General features: G+C 46.2%; 1 protein-coding gene across 1 annotated transcript in view; it reads right to left on the bottom strand.

The window, feature by feature from the left end:
- LOC142572017 (cyclic nucleotide-gated channel alpha-3) overlaps nt 1-21,529 on the bottom strand; it is a 373,120-nt gene that overhangs the window by 197,246 nt on the left and 154,345 nt on the right. The gene's annotated exons all lie outside the window — the stretch shown is intronic.

Here is a 21,529-nt window from a genome sequence, read left to right as displayed (position 1 = left end):
CAGTGCTGTGCCGCTTAAGTTTGGGCGTCGCATTCACCGATGCATATGCATTTTTGATTGGAATGGCTGATAGCGCCGAGTGCAATGCCTGCGGTGTCGAGGAAACCATAGAACACCTACTGTGCTACTGCCCATCTTTTGACGGTGAAAGGCGAGACCTCTGCACAGCTCTAAATCAGCTAGATGGAAAGCCGTTCCCCTTGAACAAGATCTTGGGACCATGGCCTCGCATATCGCAGCTACAAAAGGCCACAAAAGCGCTGCTTCGATATTTGAAAGATACCGGATTGAGTCAGCGTCTGTGATCCGGACTGAGTGACCGACTGATATCCCCAGCGGACTTTCTCTTCTTTTAATCTTTCCATCCCCCTTCCCCTTTCATCAGTGTGGGGTAGCCAACCAGGCTCAGTCCTGGTTAACCTCCCTATCTTTCATTTATCATTTTCTCTCTCTCTATGCAGTTTTTGTGGTTAGGGAATACATCGTTCACAAGCTATGCCGAAAAGCTGATAGCAGTTCATGCGAATGCGCACTGTGAAACGTCGGTGAAGTGACGTCATCATAATGAAGGCAAAGTTTGATGTTCATCGAGGGCGGAATGACGTGTAGAGGAGTACTCGTGGGGAAGTACTGTACGATGACAAATAATTGGTAAGGTTGACTATTATTAAGGCGAAAGTCTTAAGCCGCTTATACCTCGATGGTCTGGAAAACGCTGCGCGCGGTACAGAAAGTCATGTGGTCTCGCCTCGCGCCGACACGCATTCGTGTCACTGTTCGCGCATTCGTCGGTCTTCTTCCAAAGTTGGCTCCAGTGCCACTCATCATGCCAAAAACACAAAGGCCAATGTTAATTAAGAGAGTTAATTTAAGCATTCGAACCCACGACCTCCAGTAGGAGACGAACCCTCGAGCTTATGTGGAAGTCGAACCCACGACCTTTGGTATTAAGGCAAAGTTAACTACGGCACATTTAATTATTACAGAGTTAATTAAGGCACGCGAAACTTTGGTGGGAGCCGAACCCACGACACTTTGGTGCTAATTAGGGCGTAGTTAATTACGACAATTAATTAAGGTAGTGTCAATTAAGGCACTCAAACCCACGACCTTTGGTGGAAGAAAACAAGTAATAAGATGCAACAACGCAGTCGATTGAGAATGTCAAGTAATTTGATGGATGTCTCTTGAGTGCGCAGGCTTTCGCCTTCCCTCAAACAAGAAGAGTATGCGTGCGGTCGTGGTCCATTGATCTCCGCAAGCCTAGGAACAGTTAATGACGATTATATCATCGGGATCTTACACAGGAAGACAGAGCTTCGACCCCACCTTGTGGTACCCGTTTCTTTGTCTTATTTTCTTTGGTGTGTGAGCTATTCGGCGAGACAACAGCAGAAACCAGCAGCAGCTACGGTCAACAACGTCCAGAAGGGTTCGCCTAGAAAGGTTCGCATTAAAACTCGGAAGCACACACAATGGACACAGATTCATAACTAAGCCGCAATTTGCGAGTAAAGCAAGTAGCTCGCAGTCTTGTTAAACGTGCGTTAAAGCAGAGCGAAGTGCAGGAAAGGTGCCACAGAGCATGCGTCTTATAAATGACGTCGCCTATAAGCAAAACAGTATACACTGCATGCAATTTATCAGAAGTGTCAGGCCGACAGGTCGATATGAATGTCCTGCCAATCAAGAGAATAACTCAAATCGAGCCTCTCAGTTCAACAGCCGAAAGAGAAGGAAACGTGAAAATGAAAGTGGGTAATAATACAAGCTTAATAGAATTACTGGAAGAAATCTTGAACATGTCCCGTACTTTATACAGGAAGCGCCCGATAAAAGTTAAAGCATCGCGAATCGAATTGTCAAATCTTTTTGTTCGTAGGTGCTGCTTGCGATTGACCAGCCGCCTTCGTTTGTAATAAGCTCCCGTAACACAATTGTCTGACATAAGTTATTACGGACAGTTCTAGTACAAAACGGTGAGTGAGTGAAGTAACTTTATTTCGGTCCAGAGAAGACGCAGGGGAGACCCCGCGCCACCCGGCTAATCCCACGCAGGGACCGCCAAGCCGAGCTTGACGACTCGATCGCGAACACTCTGGAAGGCCAGGGTTTGGTCGTTTAGTTCGGGGCTGCCCAAGAGCGCAGCCCACCTATCCTCGCTGAAGGAGGAGCCGATGGCTTCACACTCCCACAACACATGGTCCAATGTTGCCCTTAGTCCACAGGCAGGGCAGTCCGCACTGGTATATGCTTCAGGGTATATGGCATGAAAAACCGCTAGGTTAGGGTACGCACGATCTTGTAAAAGTCGAAGGGTAACCGCCCGCGCCCTGCATAAGGCGGGGTGCGGGAGGGGGAATACGCGTCTTGACAGATAGTAGTGCGTGGTGATTTCATTAAACGTAAGCAAGGGTTCCCCGCGGGGCTGGGGGACTGCTGAGGCGGCGCGGTCAGTGAGTCCTCGCGCGGCCTCGCGTGCGCCCTCGTTAGGGTTAGAGGGAGAATACAGATCCAGAACCTTAAGCACCTATCATGCAGAACTTTATCGCTTTCTCCCGCTCTTTCTGCAGAACTCCTTCAGAGCTCTCAAGCCCTCAAAATGGGGAAGGTGAGACTGGTGTGCAGTGTGTAGAGGGATAAGTATAGAGAACGACCACGCTCGATTTATCATCACGGTCGCGAACGCTGCAACCATTGTTTGCATCCATCTATCATTAATTGTTTGCATCTGTCGCATACATCTCGCGAAGTCGTACAATTTCTACCAAGGGCAGTATATTCTTAGACGGTCACGCAATAATCTTTGCCACAGACAACGTAGTCATGGTAGTCAACGTAGTCAAGAATCCGTCGCCGTGGCACCTCACACAGCTGATTGTGTATATATACACACAGATGAAGTGTATATATATATATATATATATATATATATATATATATAGCAAATAAATAAATTTCACCACGTTTTCATAGACTAAGAAATAGTGCTACTTCAATTTCGCAATTTCGCAGTCAACAGACAAGAAGGTTCGAGCTACTTCTGCGCACTTATAGTAGTCTGATAGGGTCGAAGATAATAGCGTTATTGGGACAGGAGCATAAGTTGTTAATGAAACGTTGCTTCCTCATTCCATGTTAATCGAGAAGCACGCATGCCCCGCCCTAAACAACATCGGTCATGTAGGTTGGCATTCCAGAATACTCGGATGCGGACACTTCCGACCACGAGAAAAGAAAGCAAAAAAGTATGTGCACTGAAAAACGTATAGAATCAGCATGCTCGTGGGCGTCGAAGACCTGGCTCCTCGGCTCAATCTCTGTAGTGAAAGTCGAGAATAAGCAAATCGACTTCCTTCCCTTTAGCAGTAGCAGCATCGACGTCCGTGACGTCGAAACAAATGAGCTGACGCTGGTTAGGACTAGCGCTGATGGAGTAGCCGCAAGCCAGTTTCCCTGCCTCTGGAGCTCATTACTAGTGAAGCGTCCCGCGAGATTGGGCCAGGGGTTCTACCACTATTCTCCTCCTATAGACTTCACCATCACGTGTGGCTGGGGAAAAAAGAAATGAAAAAGTGTGTTTTCCCTTCTCGTCACTTGCCCCGCTGTGCTCTAGGCGAAGCCACCACTGCAGAAGAAAGGAAGCAGAGGCTGGAGAGGGGGTGGAATCAGCTGCGCATGTGTCGGTAGCTTGCATAATTGAGCCGCTCTTTGCGACCGCCGAGTAATGACAGCGCAACAGTCGCCCACTCTCAGCCGGATGAGAGTGCCATACTCGCCGAGGGCTAAACTAGGGAGTGGCTTCCGGGCGCCTTCAGCACGCAATTTACAATATTACATGCAGAGATGGCACGAAGTACGAAAGCTCGCATATGAAGTTTATACTGATTTGAGATAAAAGTATTCTATTCCAGAATTTGATGTTCTATTTTTTCTTACAATATTTTATTGTTAACAACAAAGAAACTACAACTGCGTCAGCCTATACCTGGCACGATATAGGGACCATGCATAAGTCCACCAGCGTCTTTAGACGCCCGCTGTAAGCCAACCAGGAAGTGTGATGACCTTTCACCTTTTGCTCATTCGAAAGTTGCCCGGATCAAACGGAAGTAATAGTCTTAGATGGGCTAGTTATTTGCGAAAACTGTGAATCATGTTGCTTGCGCAAATTGACCTTGACAAAAACTGACAACAGACATCGCAAGCGCTGCCATGGCTCCTTGCGCTCGTTTCTGTCTGTCTCGGTCCCTCGTATCGGGTTAGGTATGCGCTGGCACGAATTTTCACAGTTGAGCAAACATTTAACTAGCTTTGTACATACTGAAATGAAGCAAGTCGTATTATCTGTCACCATCTTTGTCCCTGTTTCTTTGTCCTCCTATAAAGGAGCAACATTTCCGGTATTTAATCTGATAGTTAAAGCCCTTACATTTTTAATATATGCATTTGATTCAATTCGAACAATATACAATACGAACACCCGTAATTATTTTGTGAGATAACCGTCACTCCGTGAAAAGACCTCCTTTTCAAATATGAGTCCATGGAGTCAAATTTATTTGCTGAGACGTAGGCTTTCGATATGTGCGCGTGAGCCTTAAGCATATATGACTGAATGCACCTGTCGAAATCATCTGGAAACTTGACCGTGAGAATAACACTTATGAGGATGAGAATATGAGCTTAGTAGATTACAGCGTTTTTGCAAGAAAACAGCGTGACCTCTAATAAGTCTCGAAAGATCGTGACAACCGGGAGGATAATTTTGCAAATGACTCTGTGAAAAAGACAGGCGCAAATGAAGCGTACAGTATATGAAACTGGCGACTCTGCTTCTATACTCAACGTAGAGTCTTCATATTCGGGCGTTGCTCAACGCACGCTCAGCTGCGTTACAGGCGCAAACGGTTGTTGGCTGACTATCGTTTTACGGCATTATGTAGAGCACGGGGCAAAATATCTCGTCGCTGCAACTTACAATGCACCATTTTATTTAGTTGTGAGCGCATAAATGTGCCCCAACAATCACGTACGTTCACATTCAGAAATTTGTGCTATTGCAGTATTTTTTTTTTCGCCTCTCCCATTCAGTGCACTCGTGGACCAAGCTACTGACGGCAAACTTCTGGACGAGAAAACGAGGCCAAAATTATGGTATGCGCTAAAGAAAGCATTAGAGAAAGAACGCGCATCCGGACAAATGTTCCGTGGTCGTCTGTCTTTCTGGAAGTGCAGGTTTAGAGATATCAGGATGATTGTTTCGGTGTAGCTCACTGCGAGCGCCGGTGTTCGACAGCTTTCTTTTTCTCGGCTACATTTTCCAAATCAGTTCCATCTTCGTCAGCTTTGCGCATCGTTAAACCGTCTGGCTGTCACAGAAACGTCGATAGCAGGCGGTACTTGAACGGAAAGTCGATCGGCAGGGCTTGTGTTCGCTTACCTTTGCGCTTTCAGCACGAGCAGCGGTATTGTTCTAGACAATTTACGATTCAGTGCTTCGCGTAATACCTACAATTTACACGCCTATCTTTCAGCTATACGTTTGTCAAAAGAAGCGGCAACTTCATCGTCATTACTGTTTTGGTTCTGACCATTTTCTTACTCCCTTTTCTGCAAACTTGACGCTCGTTTAGAAAGTGGAGATAGCGCGTACATTTGTTCACGCTGCACTTGAAGCAGGGAATGGGCTGGATTCTTCGCGAACCACTATCAAAAAGAAATATTGATTTAGTTTTTTACCCGAAATCTTGGGGAGCAGTGCTCTATCATCACGCAGTAGACTAAATCACCGTCATGCGGTCGATATCCGTAGCTTATCTACTTATCAGCCATAAAGTAATTTTTTGTTTCCATGTTTACATGAATACTGTTTTCTGATGAGGAAAATGTGATGGTGGCGAAGGTACGTCGTGAAACATTTCACACGAAATCAAATTGCTTACTCCACGCGTGTGTGTTCACGGACGAATCCTTGAGGTAAGACTCTTTATAAGAGTGCATGCTGACTAATCGCTATGTCGCAAAAGTAGCGGTTAAAACAGAAGTTGACTCTTAGGTCCATATTCGCAAAGTTTCTTTTACGTAAGATAGCTCCTTTATAAGCCCGCGTTCGGGTGTCCGTCACTCCTACCTCGATACATTAGTGGTGCAGGTCGAGGCATCTCTCCTTTATGCTCTTCTCACTTTTTGTACGTCACTCCTGCCAGCGGATGACGTGGCGATGACCAATCAACGACGGCACTTTCGTAAGGGAAGTTCCTTAAATACAACCGTGGTTCTTGAGCGACTCTTCTACTGTCGCACCTCCGACGTTGACAGCAAAGCTGCGACGATGGTGGAATGTCTAGCCTCTTTCTGACCTCACAGTAGCCTAAGCGAATACTGAACGGAGGGAACCGTGACGCAGGCGTCGAATAACTGGCGGTAGCATGCCTTTAATCTTGTGTGTCACTCCTTGCATCGGAATGTTGCACTTTACGTAATCTTGCTTTCCAAACGAAAGCACATAACACCATTTAAGCTAGTAGTAGGTCACAAAGGGAACATGCAAGTAAACTGCACTATCTGCCAACAGATTCCCTTAATGTAGATACGACATGAATTTCCCTTCCAGATAGTGAGTGCTAACTGTATTCAGCTACCCACATAGCGTGGAAAGGTTTCATCTCCAGCATTTCAATCATCAATGCTCAATAAAAGGCTCCCTATGAATTCTACACATCTGTCGACAATACCAGCCAGACACAGCTATATATTTTAACTATATCTTCGAATGACGTATTTTGCATGAGGTTGCGTATCTGAGTATTACTTTTCTCCAAAGACAACAGCAAAGTGAAGAGAGAAAGAGAGAGAGGAAAGGGAGAAACGGCAGGAAGGGCAACAAGGAGATCGTCTAGTTTGCTGTCCTATACCGTTGGCAAGGAAGCAAAGCGAGGGGGAGAGAGAGAGAGAGAGATGGAGAGAGCTGCGCGCACTCAAGACGACGCACGACAGGACAGCTCCCTTCCACACTATCTTGGGCGGAGGAAGGATCTTTCTTTGGTGGAGGAAGCACGAAGCGTCCTTTACAACAGCCATCATTTGCACTAGGATCAATCATATGAAGACAATGACCAGTCTCCAAAACAATCCGTTTGCAGCGGATTCTCTCCATGTACCAGGAGGTGCCCTTGGCCAAAGAATGCGGCCGAAAATGCACTTAAGGGTGTAAAATTAACAACTCGCCAACCTAACGACTGTGAGTGATGGCTCCTGGACTATGTTTTTCGCTAGTCGCTGTTGTAGCATCCGCAGGAAACAGAACTCCATGCTTACATATGATTTCATTCCCATATTATGCTACGCGACAATTCGGGCGAATAAAAAAATTAACTACGTCCTCTTGCACTCTTTAAGGAGACCGGTTTGACTTACATGTGGTAACGCACCGCGGTGACATGTAAGAGTCACTCTGACGGAGCAATTTGCGGTCTCAGTCACCCAGCTAAACCCGCCTATAGCTACGACTCAACTCCACCACCACCACAACCTTCACCACCACCACGAACAACTGCAACTACAAACAAACAAACAAACAAACAAACAAACAAACAAACAAACAAACGGTGACTAAGGCCGGCGGTCTGCAAAAACCGCGCTCAGTGTGCAAAGCAAAAACCAAAACTAATATGGTTACTTTGTACTCGAGAGCTATTCAAATTTTACACTCCCTCATGTATCCTCAATTATATTTAATTGCGATTCTTGATTCCCCAATCTTTGTGTAGCTGCTGTTCAGTGTGTAACAGGCAAATAAGTAAGCGTATAAAGACCGAGTGAACAATACTGGGTGGGTGCAATATCAGTGGAGCCGAGGTCTGGAATCGAGCAGGGGAGCTTATATATAGCAGCACTGTGGCCGTAAGAACTCACAAAAGGAACGCTGCTGAGGGCGCCTCAGTTGATGGAGTCCGCATTTAACGGTCAATTAGCTGAGTGCCTAATTAGAGAGCGTAATGGAAGCTCACGCCAGCGACTGAACTGGCCACGCGCTCGCACGCGGCAACGTATAATGCTTTGCATCCTGCCGCCGCTATACGCGCGCCCTCTCGGCCAAGCGTCGCGCAAAACGAGCGGGAGAGTGAACTTCGATAGCGTGCCGGGCATATTTGCCTTCCGGCGTGCTCCGTTGGCGCCTCGGCGACGCAATGTCGACTGCTCTGTGGATTGGTTTATGGGTCGTCGTTGTCGTCCTCGCAGTTAATGGGGCCGCTGACGTTTTAGGCCTACGTCATCCTCGTTGACGCTAAAATAATTAGAACGTAATCGCCCGCAGTTATTTGGTTAGAAGCAGAGCAGTCACCCTTCTTTTCTTCGTCTCTAAAATTTCCCTTTGTGCCTCGGTGCAGAATGGGTACGCACTACTATTTTCCTTTCCCTTGATGTACAATTACTGCGGCAGCGCAGCTACTACTGCTCTGAGAGACAGAGAGAGCGAGAGAGAGAGGGAGACAAAAGAAAGAAGAAAGACACGAACGCTAGGCGGAACAAAAAGCCTGTTTGCTACCTTACACTGGGACATGGCGGAAGGGGAAGTAAACGACGCAGTGATGTCTAACTTTGTTTTGACTTCTCTGCAACATACATCAACGCCGAACCGAGGAAACAAAGAAAATTGCGGCGTACACGCTGCATAACTCGCGGTGGCGTCCACGACAAGAAGGGAGGAGGACCCCTGACGCATGTCATCAAACAACCATGGAAGCAGCGCGAAAGCTGCTCTGAAGCCAAGTTACGCGGTGCTTACGGTGATAGGCCGCTGGACTGCTTAGTGTATTTTGGACTTTCAGACCTAAGCTAGCTCTTTACCGCCGGTGTAACGGACACTTGGAAGCGAAGAACAACGACCGCCTGTAATAAGTTTTTTAATGATCCATAGTGATTAGGAACAGCTTTAGGCGAAATCATATTTCACCTGTAGAGACGTAGAGTAGCCCGACGTGTACTAATTCCAACCTCTCCAGTCGTAGACCGTTTAACCGCATGCCGACCTAACAGCAGAGTCTCCACGTTTGCCGCATCATAGCTAAATGCTAGCGGACATCACTCATCATGGCTCTTACCAATCTCAGCTACGCACGTTAATCAAAGAACCGCGTGTTTAGTTCCACTACAAAGGCTCCCAGAATGCCGGGTTTTTGTCACACTGTTCTCGGAAATCAGCTTGCAATTTCCCTAAGGATGACGCAAACAGAACCACCGCGCCATTCTCTGTGGACATCCTCGCCTGCGTGCATCGGCAGGAATACGCATTGTACACGCTGCAGTCAATCGTCCATCACCTGCAATTGTGAAAAGAGCTTACACCATCACGCAGCACTTCGTTGCCAGACCCGCACTTTCCCTGGTGGCTCTCTGATGACTGTATTTCGCTTACTCTTGTGTTTGGAACGACTTCTAAAGAAATATGCCGCCCTTTTTCGACTTTCTCATACTTTCTCTTGCTCTCACACTTCTACTTTGGGCCAAAAGCTCGGCTAATACGGCGAAGACGTGAAATTGAAGTGAGGACGTGACAATACAGTAATGAAAATAGTATTTCCACGGAGGGAATTCTTGTTTCTGTCAGCGCGCACTTCAGCTAGCGTATAGTGCGCAACATAAAAAAGAAAAGCTAACGAACTCAAGCGAATACGCGATGAAAGCGTATTCCGGCGACGTTTGTCTTCAAAGAGCGACCAATTTTTCACAAACAGCTTCTCCAGGGCAATGCTGCCACTCCGCAGCTCTCATCCCCTCGCTTATTCGAGTCTTTTGAAGTGACGCGGCCGCCAGAACACGGCATAATATTGCATCTTTACTTTCCCCGTTCCTTTGAGACAGCGCAAGAATACGCAAACAGTGTGTTGTGCTTGCCATCAGACAACCACGAAGGCGGCGTGAGAACTCACTTGAAGACTCCCAGAGACGGACTTCTGCCGCGTGGGCAATTCTTGCACGTCGGTTTCACGCGTCATGACGCACGGTTTTTTAAAGTTTGCACTCCTTCATCACACTGCAAAAGTTCAAAGCGCAAGAACCTTTGCTACTCTAGTTCTTGTTTTATTCTTTTCTTTGAAGCAAGTTCGTGAAAGATGATATTAACAAACTTCGTTTCATCCCTTATCTTTCCGTCTAACGGTGTTTTCGCTCCAATATGCCGTTCCGCGCTTGGATGCTGCACTGCAGCCTTTCTTCTTACTTCACTGTAGGAGCGTAAAGAAGAGCAGACCCAGAATTCCGAGCAAATGGTTTCGCATAGTGCTGACATCTCGAATGCGCATTCATTGCAAAATGTACTTAGTGTATCACTGCAAGTTGCAGCACTCCGTCATTTTTTTTTTTCGTCTGGTTAGCAGAACCTTTTTATGTCTGCTTTTAAATAAATACTTTAAGATATTACAAGGGTCATTTGTTATTTCATGCGCTTCAGAGTTTTAAAATTATTTACTTATATGTTGATATTTCTAGTCTTTATTTTTCGAAGCAAGATTAGGCAGGAAACCTTAACGTTGTATGATCGCGCGTGCGATCATCATAACTGATGGAAGACAGTTGGGCAAGTTGGTGCCTATTACAGACTTGAGACATCATTAACTAGCGGGAGAATATTGACGGACGGCAGCAAGAAGCACACTGGACAGAACGCTAGTGTCCTGTGTGCTTCTTGCTGTCGTCCGTTGTCTGCTCAGAACTAGCGTTCCGCCCTGTGTGCATCTTGCTGTCATCAGTTGTCTTTTCCGCGCTAGTTAATGATGTCTCAAGTCTGTGATAGTCATAATGCAATGCATGGGACAAGAATACACAAGTGATGCCTTCCATGCGGCGACCTAACTTCATATCTGGTTTACTGGCGCGCTTCAAAGTGACTCTTACGTTTCATTCTCTGCTTTCACGCCGAAAAATGTGCCGCGAGCAAGGCACGTTTATTACCTCCGCGGCACGCCACGCTTCGATCGCAGCATTCCACTCCAAACGAGACGTCAGCGAGTTTAGAACCGATTGGAACTCGAGATGAACTCGTCGTGTCTCCTGGGGCTTGCCTTTTATTTCTAATCGTGCGACGCGGCGAACTGCAGTGATGCACTGCTTTTAAAATTAAATCTTTTAACCGTTTTTTCACTTAGTATGGGCCGCGGTAAAGGAATACTAGACGCCAGTTTCTATGCCGCAAGGCCAAAGTTAATATTTTACGTAAAATTTTGTTTTGAGACTCTCTCTCTCTCTCTCTGTCTGTCTCTTTCTTTCTTTCTCTCTCTCTTTCTCTCTCTGACTCTCTCTCTCTCTATATATCTCATCACCTCTCATTACTCGGCTGGTTGGTTCACACTCCTTATGTCGTTACAGAACGCGACAGCATATGAAGTTAAGAACAGGACAGGGACAATGCTGTTTCCTGTACTATTATGTCCTAGCATTGTTTAGCATCTGATTACAAGATAACAAGCACTGTTAAAGCGGGGTCTTTAGTGCGTTAAGAACACATGCAAATGACAAAGCAATGAATGAAGGCTGGTTCCACAAAATACGGTGAGGAAGCCATAGATTAAAACGCAGCTAAAATAACAACAAACCTAATCTATTAGAGTGCAGAAATTATAGCAAACCATAAGTGAAGTAAGCTAACTGGATAAGGCTAGTGAACCGTTTCAGTATCGCGAACAGATATGAATTCGAGAACGGAGTTCTTAAGAAGCGAAAAAACAGAAGATGATTTTTTTTTTTTAGTTATTGTCTAAAACTCAGCTTTCAGTTGGCGTCTCCGGTGAGAACAACTACTTCATGGTATCATTCACCCGCCTGGGCAATAAGGATCTGGAAATGAAGAACTTCCGTTGAATTCAAAGGGCGCTACATCTCTTCCATGCAGGGCATTCATTCACACTATACGAACGGCGTCATACGCGGAATGCTGAAGTGTCCTAAAAGGTTCGAGGAAAACAAGGGGAAAGCGAGAGGTGGAAATTCAAGGCGATGAGCAAAACGAGAACAAGGTGAAAGCCGGAGCCAACGTTTCGACGAGTGAACGTGTCGTCTTTAAGGCGGCATAAAGGTGACTCAGAGGTTCAGTTACACATGATGAAAAATTTGTGAAAAGCCGAGTAAGACGCGCCACCTTTCCCCGCAAAGAGGGCTTGAATATATCGGGCTTTATCATTAGTTAGCGTCGCGCTGGATTAGTGTCGCAGCAGAATCGAAGCGAAAGTATACGTAGAGACAGGGTAAACGACGTCCTTCGTGCTCCTATACTCTGTCGCGTTATCAGATGCCGGAAGATGAGGACTTATTAAAAAAAGTAATAAGAAGAAAGAAAGAGTAGTCGTTCGCAGGCACCCCCCCCCCCTCCCCTATTTTTTTTTTCCTCATTCTCGTCCACTTCGGCGACTGTGGCGACACCGGCAGAAGGACGAGGAGCAGCAGGACGCCGGGGAGCAGGCGAATCGATAGAACGCCGCTGCGCGACCCGCGCCGAGGTCGGCCCATAGCTCTCTCGCGCGTCGAACAACGGCGCCGTTGTCCGGCCCGCTGCCACCACTAGTCCCGTCTCTCGTCCCACCGCCACGTCGGAGACTGCCGCGCGAGAGTTGGCGGCCTCGTCGTTCGAACGTGCGCATCGCCGAGCCAGTTCAAAGAACTCCTGCCTCTTTTCCTTCTTTTTTTTTTCACGTTCCATCGATGAACACTATGTTAAGAAGAGTTCAAAAGAACGAACACAGGAAAAAGCGAGGTAGACGGGAAGAGCGTCGTCTACGTCGTTTTCTTTTTTTTCCTTGTGTTAGTCCTTTCACACACGCAATTCTTCCTAACACAGCCATGTACCAACTCGCCCTGCAAGAAGTTATTCTAAACTATCAACAAAGAAGGGGCGATCGGAACAATAGCCGGCATAACAGCTCATTCACTATCGTTTTTAGTTTGACCGCGGCAGTAGTGTAATTTGCGCTTTAATTCATATAGACACAAAAGAAATGGCAAAGGCAGGGCTAAAGTCCATTGGCTTGATTCTTGACCTGGCCGCCTCATTTCGTAGAGGTGAAATGCAAACATGCTCATGTACTTGGACTTAGATGCACGTTAAAGAACCGCAGGTGGTCAAAATTGTTCTGGAGTCTCCCACTACAGCATGCCTCATAATCAGTTCTCGGTTTTGGCACGTAAAACTCCAGAATTTGATTTTTCAACGCGAGAGGCAGGGAGGTTAACCGGGGCCGAAAATCCAATTTGTCTAACATTATTCAAGGGGCGGGAGAAAGGCGAGGTAGAAAGGTAAGAAGGAAATATATATTTAGAGAAAATAAGCATATCCACACGATCACATTCGTTCACAGCACAGGATAACAGTTAGCACTTTTCAGTGCTAAAGTCGCTTGTACAGGTTTCTTGTCCGTAGGAATTGCAGCAACGGCACTTAATAAGATCACTGAAGCATCCGGGAGGTTACTTTACATTTAGCATCTGTGTAGCACTCTCTCTTACGGTGTGCTTTCTTTTATGCTTTACTTTTAGCAAACTGGATATATCCATCTTGTTAACCTCCCTGCGTTTTTCTTTATTAGTATTCTCTCTCTCTCTCTCTCTCTCTCAGAACGTTGCGTTTGAAAAGGTGCTATTGTTGGTCCATTTTCTTTTGACATTTTTTTTTATTTCTTACTTATCTTATTATTTATGGTATAATTTCTCATAAACTAGTCCTTATTTCACATTTTGATATTTGTTGCTTATCACTTCATTTCTCGGTGTGTGGTCAACCTTCTTCGTGGGTATGTTCCATGATTGAAGGAATCCACATCAGCAGTCGCAGCAAGTATGCATCGAAGGGCTCTCCACGAGAAACAGCAAAAACAGTTGCTAAGCGTTGTTCTCAAAATGTAACTGGCAGTCTAAACTGCCTCCAAAAGAACAGACACTTCCTACTGTTAACCACGCTTTATCAGAGCAGTGTGACAGAAAGTTAAGAGTTAGAACAGAAAGACGTGATAAGACTATCCGACACCGACGTGAACACCCGAGAAGGACATGCGAAGTGTCCTGCAAGCATTCGAAATGGGGCCGCTTTCGCAGTGATTCTCGAATGTTCCTCAATGCCGGACCTTAAAAGGCTAATCTCTCTGTAAACTGCACGTGACACGCTTTGGTCGGTAAGCGTATTGCTCTTCCTTTGGTTGGGCCTTTCGGCGCAACTGGCTGCTGAGGAATCAACTTCAGGCCCCGGACAAACGGGGCGCTCGATTCTTCCCTTTCTTTCTTTTGATCCACGTTCTGGAAACAGCGTTTTCGCAATGAGAGAGAGACCATTCCGATTTCGCAGCTTAAGCTCGCAACGCCTCGAGCATCCTTTTCCGAACGTACTCGAGGCGCCACAATACGTGTCCGACTGGGTGACAACGCGTTGCGCTCACGACATACGTTTCCTTTTCATATCGGGTGTCTCCGAAGTAGTAAAAAAAAAAGAAAGTAAAATAAAACAATTAAGCGTAGAGAGTCTCCGTATGTTTTATTCTTTACCTTTTTTTTTTTTGTCCGGACAGCCGTAAAAAAATATCTGCAGAAAAAAAATAATAACGAACAAAATGACAACGACAAGAAATTCAGAGCAGAGTGCGCCAGAACTTGGACGGCGAGAGAGGAAACTGACGAAGGCGGACGCGTTTCCTGCTCGAGCACAAGCAGCGCATCTAGATGGGCGAGCTATCAAGGCGCCAGAATGACGGACGAGACGACAGAACGACGCGTAAAGGCCGGCGGCTATGTCGGAAGGAGGTTTGACACGCGACCGAACTCCAACTGCCTCCTGCGTCGATCAGGAGATCCCTCTGTAGCCTCCTGTATCCTCTTCTTTCTTTGTTATCTGCGTTTATCGTAAATTTGGGCACTTGCTTTTACACGTTGTTTCTTTCTTTTCTTTTTTTACCGCTCTCTCTCGTTTTGACGTAGCATTACGTGCCTGCTGCCCACCCACCCACCCCTTCCACTTTTTTTTTTTTTGTCAGTCAGCGTGTCTGTTGCTAGAACTGCAATGACGTTAGGTGCTTCTTTCCTCTCTATCTCGCTCGAATCGCAGTGGCCGATATGAGACTTCCTAAACTGATTCCAGGACTGGACGGTCGAGAAAAAAAAATGATGTATTGTTTGCTTTGTGTTTTCACCACCTTCAGTTAGAAAAAAAAAAAGAACAAGGCTTCAAGTCTGATGCTTCCAGAAATGACGTTCTTCCAGAGATAATCTCGTTTTCTCGTTTCTGTGCGTCGATCAACCCGCCCTGCAGATAGAACGGTTCGTTTTTCTTCGCCTCCTTCTCCTTCTCTTTAACATCTTGTCAGTGTTTTGTCTCCTGGTCAGGATTCCTTTAAAAAAAAACAACGGTGACAAACTTCCTCATTCTGTATTTTATTTACCTTTCGTTCTTATCTGAACTTTCCACCATCTCGAGTTCCCGGACGGCTGCGATGCTGTCGTCGGAATCTTAACCGTTGTGACAGCTGTCCTCCCGTGATGCGTCCACGTTCAAGCTCTGTCGTAGCGTCTAGTTAAGACATGAACACACACCGGATGGGTACGTTGTTTTCGCGGTTTTCGCCGGTGAGAAGCGCGGGTGAAATGGTCGGTCTAGCCAATTTCAGTGAGCGAAAGCCACTAAAATCGTTATTGTAAACATGGGGAAAACAGCGCTACAGGGAAGAAAAGAGCTTAGAGAAGGAAAGCACAAATAAAACGTTTTTATTTCTTTTCGTCTCCTGTAACATACTTATATAGACGTGCTTCCGGTTAAAAACAAATTAAATTGTGAGGCTTAACGTCTCCGAACTCCACAGTGGTTCAGGCGAGACGCCATCCATATTGGAAAACTCTAGTACGTGTAACCGTTACAGTATACGTTCGGTTCCTGTTCTTACACTTACATGTAAGTGCACGAGCATTATTGCCTTTCGACCTCGTCAAAAGGTCGCAGCCTGGAATCGAACCCATAACCTTGGGCTCGGCAGCTAAATGCCACAGTCACTTAGCCACCACGGCGGGTATTGTTAAGAACGGCCAGCTGCAGTGCAAGTTTGCCAGCCACTTGCGCCAGCGGTGGCAACCTCATCTTGGAATGCCGCCGCCAACCTCTAGCCACGGCGTGACTAAGTCGACTTTGTGTCAGGAACAATACGCACGTCCTCCACTCTCCGTCGCTTCAGGTAGGATGCGTTTGACGAAGCAGGCTTTGTGCTGAAACCGCCACCGTTACGCTCTAGCCTCGTCGCCATTGTGACTGAATGAGTTCGACGAAACAGACTTTGTGCGCAACACGACAACGCGGACCTGGTCTGCTTGCTACCCGCGCGCGCTACCCGGGGGGCTCCGAGTTCTACGAAATTCGTGTGGTGTCGGTTTCGGACCGTGAACACGTGTGTGTGTAAACCGTCCCGTGGAGAGGCGGCTAGTTTACGGGGACTAAACGAACGTTCGCGTCACCTCGTATGGGCTTCCTTCTGCACGGCAGGAAGACATCCTCTTCCCTGGTCGTAGCGAGCTGCCAGCCCTCCTAAGTGTCGTCGAGTACCTCGACTCGTCGGCGCTCTCGGCGAGACTCTAGGATTTTCTGCAAAGACGGATAGCCTCACGGCTATCCAAACCCACTACAGGCTACTCGACCTGCCCCAATCATCTGGCTCCTGCTGGATCACCGCCCCCCTGGCCTTGTCACCAGATCACCACTCCTACCGGACCCAATGGGCCCTCCCTGCCGGACTGCTCAGCCGCTGCCCATGGCGTCACTTTAACTCTCTACTCTCCTATCTCCTTTGCTCCCACTCTCCCCCCCCCCCCCCACCCCTGTTGACGCTGAGCCGTGCTCCCGCAAGGGCTGCAGAAAACAGCGTCAACCTTTCCTTCTCCCTTCAAGAACCACTTCTCTCTCTCACCTTGTATCGCGAGAGGACCGAGTGTTTCAAAATTGCTGTTGTGCGGATGCTCGACACACTTTCTTAAGCAGTCATGTTAGACTGAGACACTCTCTCAAGCAGTCGTGTTAGACTGACGTACCTTCTCTCGCAGTCATGCTAGACTGATGAACTGCATGTAAATACTGTAAATAAACCCATATTCATTCCCTTCATCAACGTCCTCAGCGTGGATAAGTTGGACGACGGCATGGGCCAGCTACCTTCGAATTCATGCCGGACTTCAATCTTGACAACGGACCACGAGTGATGGGATTGAGCCCCCAATCCTGACAGTATAAAACAACATTCTATATATTGTTTGTAGACAGCCTATGAACAAGCTATAGTCTTTATAATCTATAGTCTTTTGCCTACCGACAAAAGTAGTTAACAAGACTATCTTATTTGGTCTCTTGTGGTCCCTAGAAATCAGAATGCGCTGTCAGCACAAGGTCTATAGACATGTGTTGATAAACAGTGTAAGATAATATGTCTCTAAGCAATGCGGAACTTGCACATAAAATGTGTTTTGCTATTCTGTTGCCGCGTAAATAAGTATTTGTGATTTTTCAGAGAAGGAATGCGCTTGTTTAGTTTGGGCCGCCCAGAAGTTGTCGTGTTACATGTACGGAGCGAAGTTCATCTTCGAGACCGACCACTGTCCTCTGACGTGGCTCAATAAAAAAAAAAAGGTATTTGTGATGATTGAGACGAACCATCGTAGCACTCGCATACTTTAATCTAATGTTCGTTTACTCGTTTGGATGTTGTTAGCGATATTATGTTATATAGGTACTGTGACACTGAACCGACTTTCCCGCTAAAGCGAATGTGCTCAATTACTGCTCGTCCTTTCATCTAAACTCACCACAGGCTTAATTTCATTTCTGCAAAAAGTAGATTGCTATGAAAAGGTTGCTAACAAGTGGCACTGTCAACACTTATGGTACCAACAATATAAATACTTCAGTTGGGGAGAGCTTATGCGGCCAGTTTAAGGAATGTAACATTACCATTTCTTTTTTATTAAAAGTGTGTAAGGAGACAATTGCTAAGTTTGGAGGACAATCGCTGCTTATCCTCTCTAACGTGTGAATAAAATAAAACAAAGACGAAAATATTCCACGAATAACGAACCAAGAACGACACACACAATTCAATTGAATAGTTCATGTGGGTATTGCATAAATATCTACATTAACAAAATTAATCATCACACTGCTGGTAATCAGCGCTACTAATGTACGAAGTTTCCCCGGCTTATAATCGTACCGAAAACAGCGCTGGAAATTACCGAGGCTCTTCCCAGGCCTCACCCGCGAACGGGGTACTTTAATACGCCAAGCCCACGCTCTGCGACCTACTCAAGCAATACTCCCCTTCCCTGCCCTTAATGCGGAGATTACTCCCAACACCCCGCACCTACATTGAACTGCCCTATCATTTACTTCCAACCATTCCCAAGCCTACCACCATCTCACCAACCCTGTTTGCCAGTGGTTGACCCAAGCCACCGGCATCGGGGCCCAACGCTACCTAGCGGGCTTCATCAGAGCAGCGCTGAACAACTCCGCCAGCGAGGGCATCGGCTCCGACACTGCCGCAACCTTACTTTCAATGCATTGCTCTCTCTCTCTCTCTCTCTATATATATATATATATATATATATATATATATATATATATATATATATTCTGTGATGCGGACGCAGATTATGTTGTTGCTTTTCACAAAGAAACTAATTAAGTTTATACGTTCTTATGTTATGTGGCCCACGCGCTGTGACGTAACATCGTCGTTTTCTGCAGTTCCACCATAATTTGGGACGCACAATAGTACGGTATATCACGATGTTGCTCTTTTAATATGCCGTAAGCTTTTTATACCCCGTATACCTAAGCATGGGTACCTATGCAAAAGCTGATGTTTTTTTTTTCTCCTGCAGACATTAGCGATGCCTGGAAAGCGATAGGAATTACCCGTCGACGTTGTGCTCTGTTTAAACTGATAAACCACTGTGCAAAGTGAACCGTATAAAATACTTCCACATTTGGTTGAGTGGCGTGAAACAGTCCGCACGTTCTTTGTTACCCATACACCGAAATCAAGAACGTTGTCCCACACATTGTGAACAGCAGCTGCAACAGCGACTCAGTGCTCCGACGAGTCATCGTTGCTTGATTGCGTCACTGCAAGCGCACTGAGAACTTATGGAATGATAACGATAATGCGTGGAGGAACGGCTGAGAAAGGTGTCGTAATTGAAATTTAGGAAACCTGCGAGAAATAGCGAACCCTCATTGCACTGCATGGGTTGTAGCTGAACAGAAGGGCAAAAGGCATTCTGTCATCCCTTCAGCAATAACAACATAAAACTGAAGCTAAAAACCCTCGTTACAAAAAAAAAAAGAACGTTATGACAGCTGTCTTATTCTTAATTGAGCTGTCCGTTGCAGGAACGCTTTCGTCTCGGTGTGAAATTGATTACCGCCACTAGGTTTAGAAGTATACCAGACAGCCTGTCTCCACCTTGTTCAGAGGCCTGTAGCAGTCTGACTTAAGAAAAAAAAAAGAAGCAAACTCGATAATGAAAGACTACTGAGCAAATTTAATCACACAGTTGTCTCAGTTTCACAAATTCCCGTCTTCCATAGTGTACACTTACGGAATGGTGATAAAGAAGTTAACATTTTTTAAGTGCAGTTGCACGAAGTTCCTTTCTCCTCGACGTAGCTTCGCGATTGCTCTCTATCTTTTTTTCTTTTTTTGGCTGCATTACTACATCCTACACGCGTTCATGCGTACCTGCAGCCGTTATAACCGGAACAATGGTCTAGCGCCACTGGCGTTCTGCTATGAAGCAGAAAACCCGGAAGCAGCTCCGTTCTCCATGGAGCGGATTTTTTTAGCATATGTGCAAGAGTTTTCACTTAGCGTTAAAAAGCACACGCAGGGAACAACGGCTTTCTTTACAACCCAGATCCTGATCAAGTAAAAGAGGGTTCACCGCGCGCGTATTGTGCGTTCTTTACCGCTAGAAGAGCTAGTGGATAAAAGAAAGAAAGAGAAAGCTCTGTATAGGAACACAGAGTGATTAACCAGCTTATTTCGGCCTACATGATCATCATCATCATCATCATCATCAACCTATTTTATGCCCACTGCAGGACGAAGGCCTCTCTCTCCCTGCAATCTACAATTAGCCCTAATGTCCAGGAAATTGGACGAAACAAAAGAAAGGCTTTAGAAGCAGGTGAGCAGATGAAAAAAGAAAAAAAAAGAAGAAACAAACAAACACACACACACACACGGTTTAGATGACTCGAGATGCGTGTATCATAGTTTAAAGAACAAATTGATTCAATATACAAGTTGTCCCATATAACTCGAGCGAAAGTTTTAAAAATGAAAGGCACTCCGGATGCGGGTTGAACCGAATGCATAACGTTGGCACTGGCCTAGAGTTACTCAGGCTGTTTTTTTTATTTTCTGCTTAGCTAACGGGTTAGTTATGTTTAATTGATCAACCTTTTAAGTATTGGCTGACGACCCCAAGTGGGATACGCAAAGTTGTAGAGCATCTTGAGAAACCTCTCTATAAATTGTTTCCAACACGATATATCACACCTGGTCCTTTCTTCCGCGTTTCAAAGAAAGCCCGCAGAATATGAAAAAAAAAATATACCACGTGACGGGGCACTTGCGCACTCTTATTGCGCTGCTCTCAAGCGTGCGATGGATGAACAAGGATGAACCGTCATGCGATAAGAGCCGCATGTCCAGATACTTACACCAGGCATAACGCCTTGTCGCGGGCCAGTCTCGCTGCAGCCGACCTTGTTCATCTATCGCACGATTGAGAGCAGCACCATAACAGTGCGCAAGTGCCCCGTCACGCGGTATTTTTTAAATATTTCGCGGCCTTCCTTTGGCACGCGGAAAGAAGGACCACGTGAGATATATGGTGTTGGAAACAATTTATTGAAAGGTTTCTCAAGGTGCTCTACAACATTGAATATCACACTAGGGGTCTGCAGCCAACACTAAGGAGCTGATTAATTAAACATAACTAATCCATTAGTTAAGGAAAAAATAAAAAAATAGCCTGACTAACTCTAGGCCAGTGCCAACAATATGCGTTCGGTTCAACTCGCGTGCAGAGCAGCTTTCATTTTTTACAACTTTGGATCCAAGTTATGTGGGACAGCCTGTATAAAAACAGAAAGTCCAGGACGTTGGGCTGTTTTGGTGGGCGAAGCCAGAGACCCAGTATCCGTGTCAGTGGGCCTTGGTCGAGATTTTCCATGTTCAACTTACGTCGATTTCGCACGTTTTTGTAAGGTGGTCATTCAGGCTACATGTGCTTTAGAGATTCCACGGCGCCGTCGTTGTCGCAACATGGACTAGCAGTCTGGCCATTGCGCTTAGTTTAGTTGAAGCCGGTCACAGAGGGCCTCCAGCTGTTCTTGTACGCTGTAAGGATTGGGAGGTCAATCCCACCGTTCGTAACCAGTTGTCAAGATTGCAGTCCGGCATGAATTAGATGGTAGCGGGCCCATGCCATCGTCCAACTTATCCAC

Source organism: Dermacentor variabilis, chromosome 2, assembly GCF_050947875.1.
Source record: "Dermacentor variabilis isolate Ectoservices chromosome 2, ASM5094787v1, whole genome shotgun sequence".
In the NCBI taxonomy this organism is placed as follows: domain Eukaryota; kingdom Metazoa; phylum Arthropoda; class Arachnida; order Ixodida; family Ixodidae; genus Dermacentor; species Dermacentor variabilis.
The sequence above is the reverse complement of the archived record's forward strand: the minus strand, read 5'-3'. Positions and strand labels throughout refer to the sequence as shown.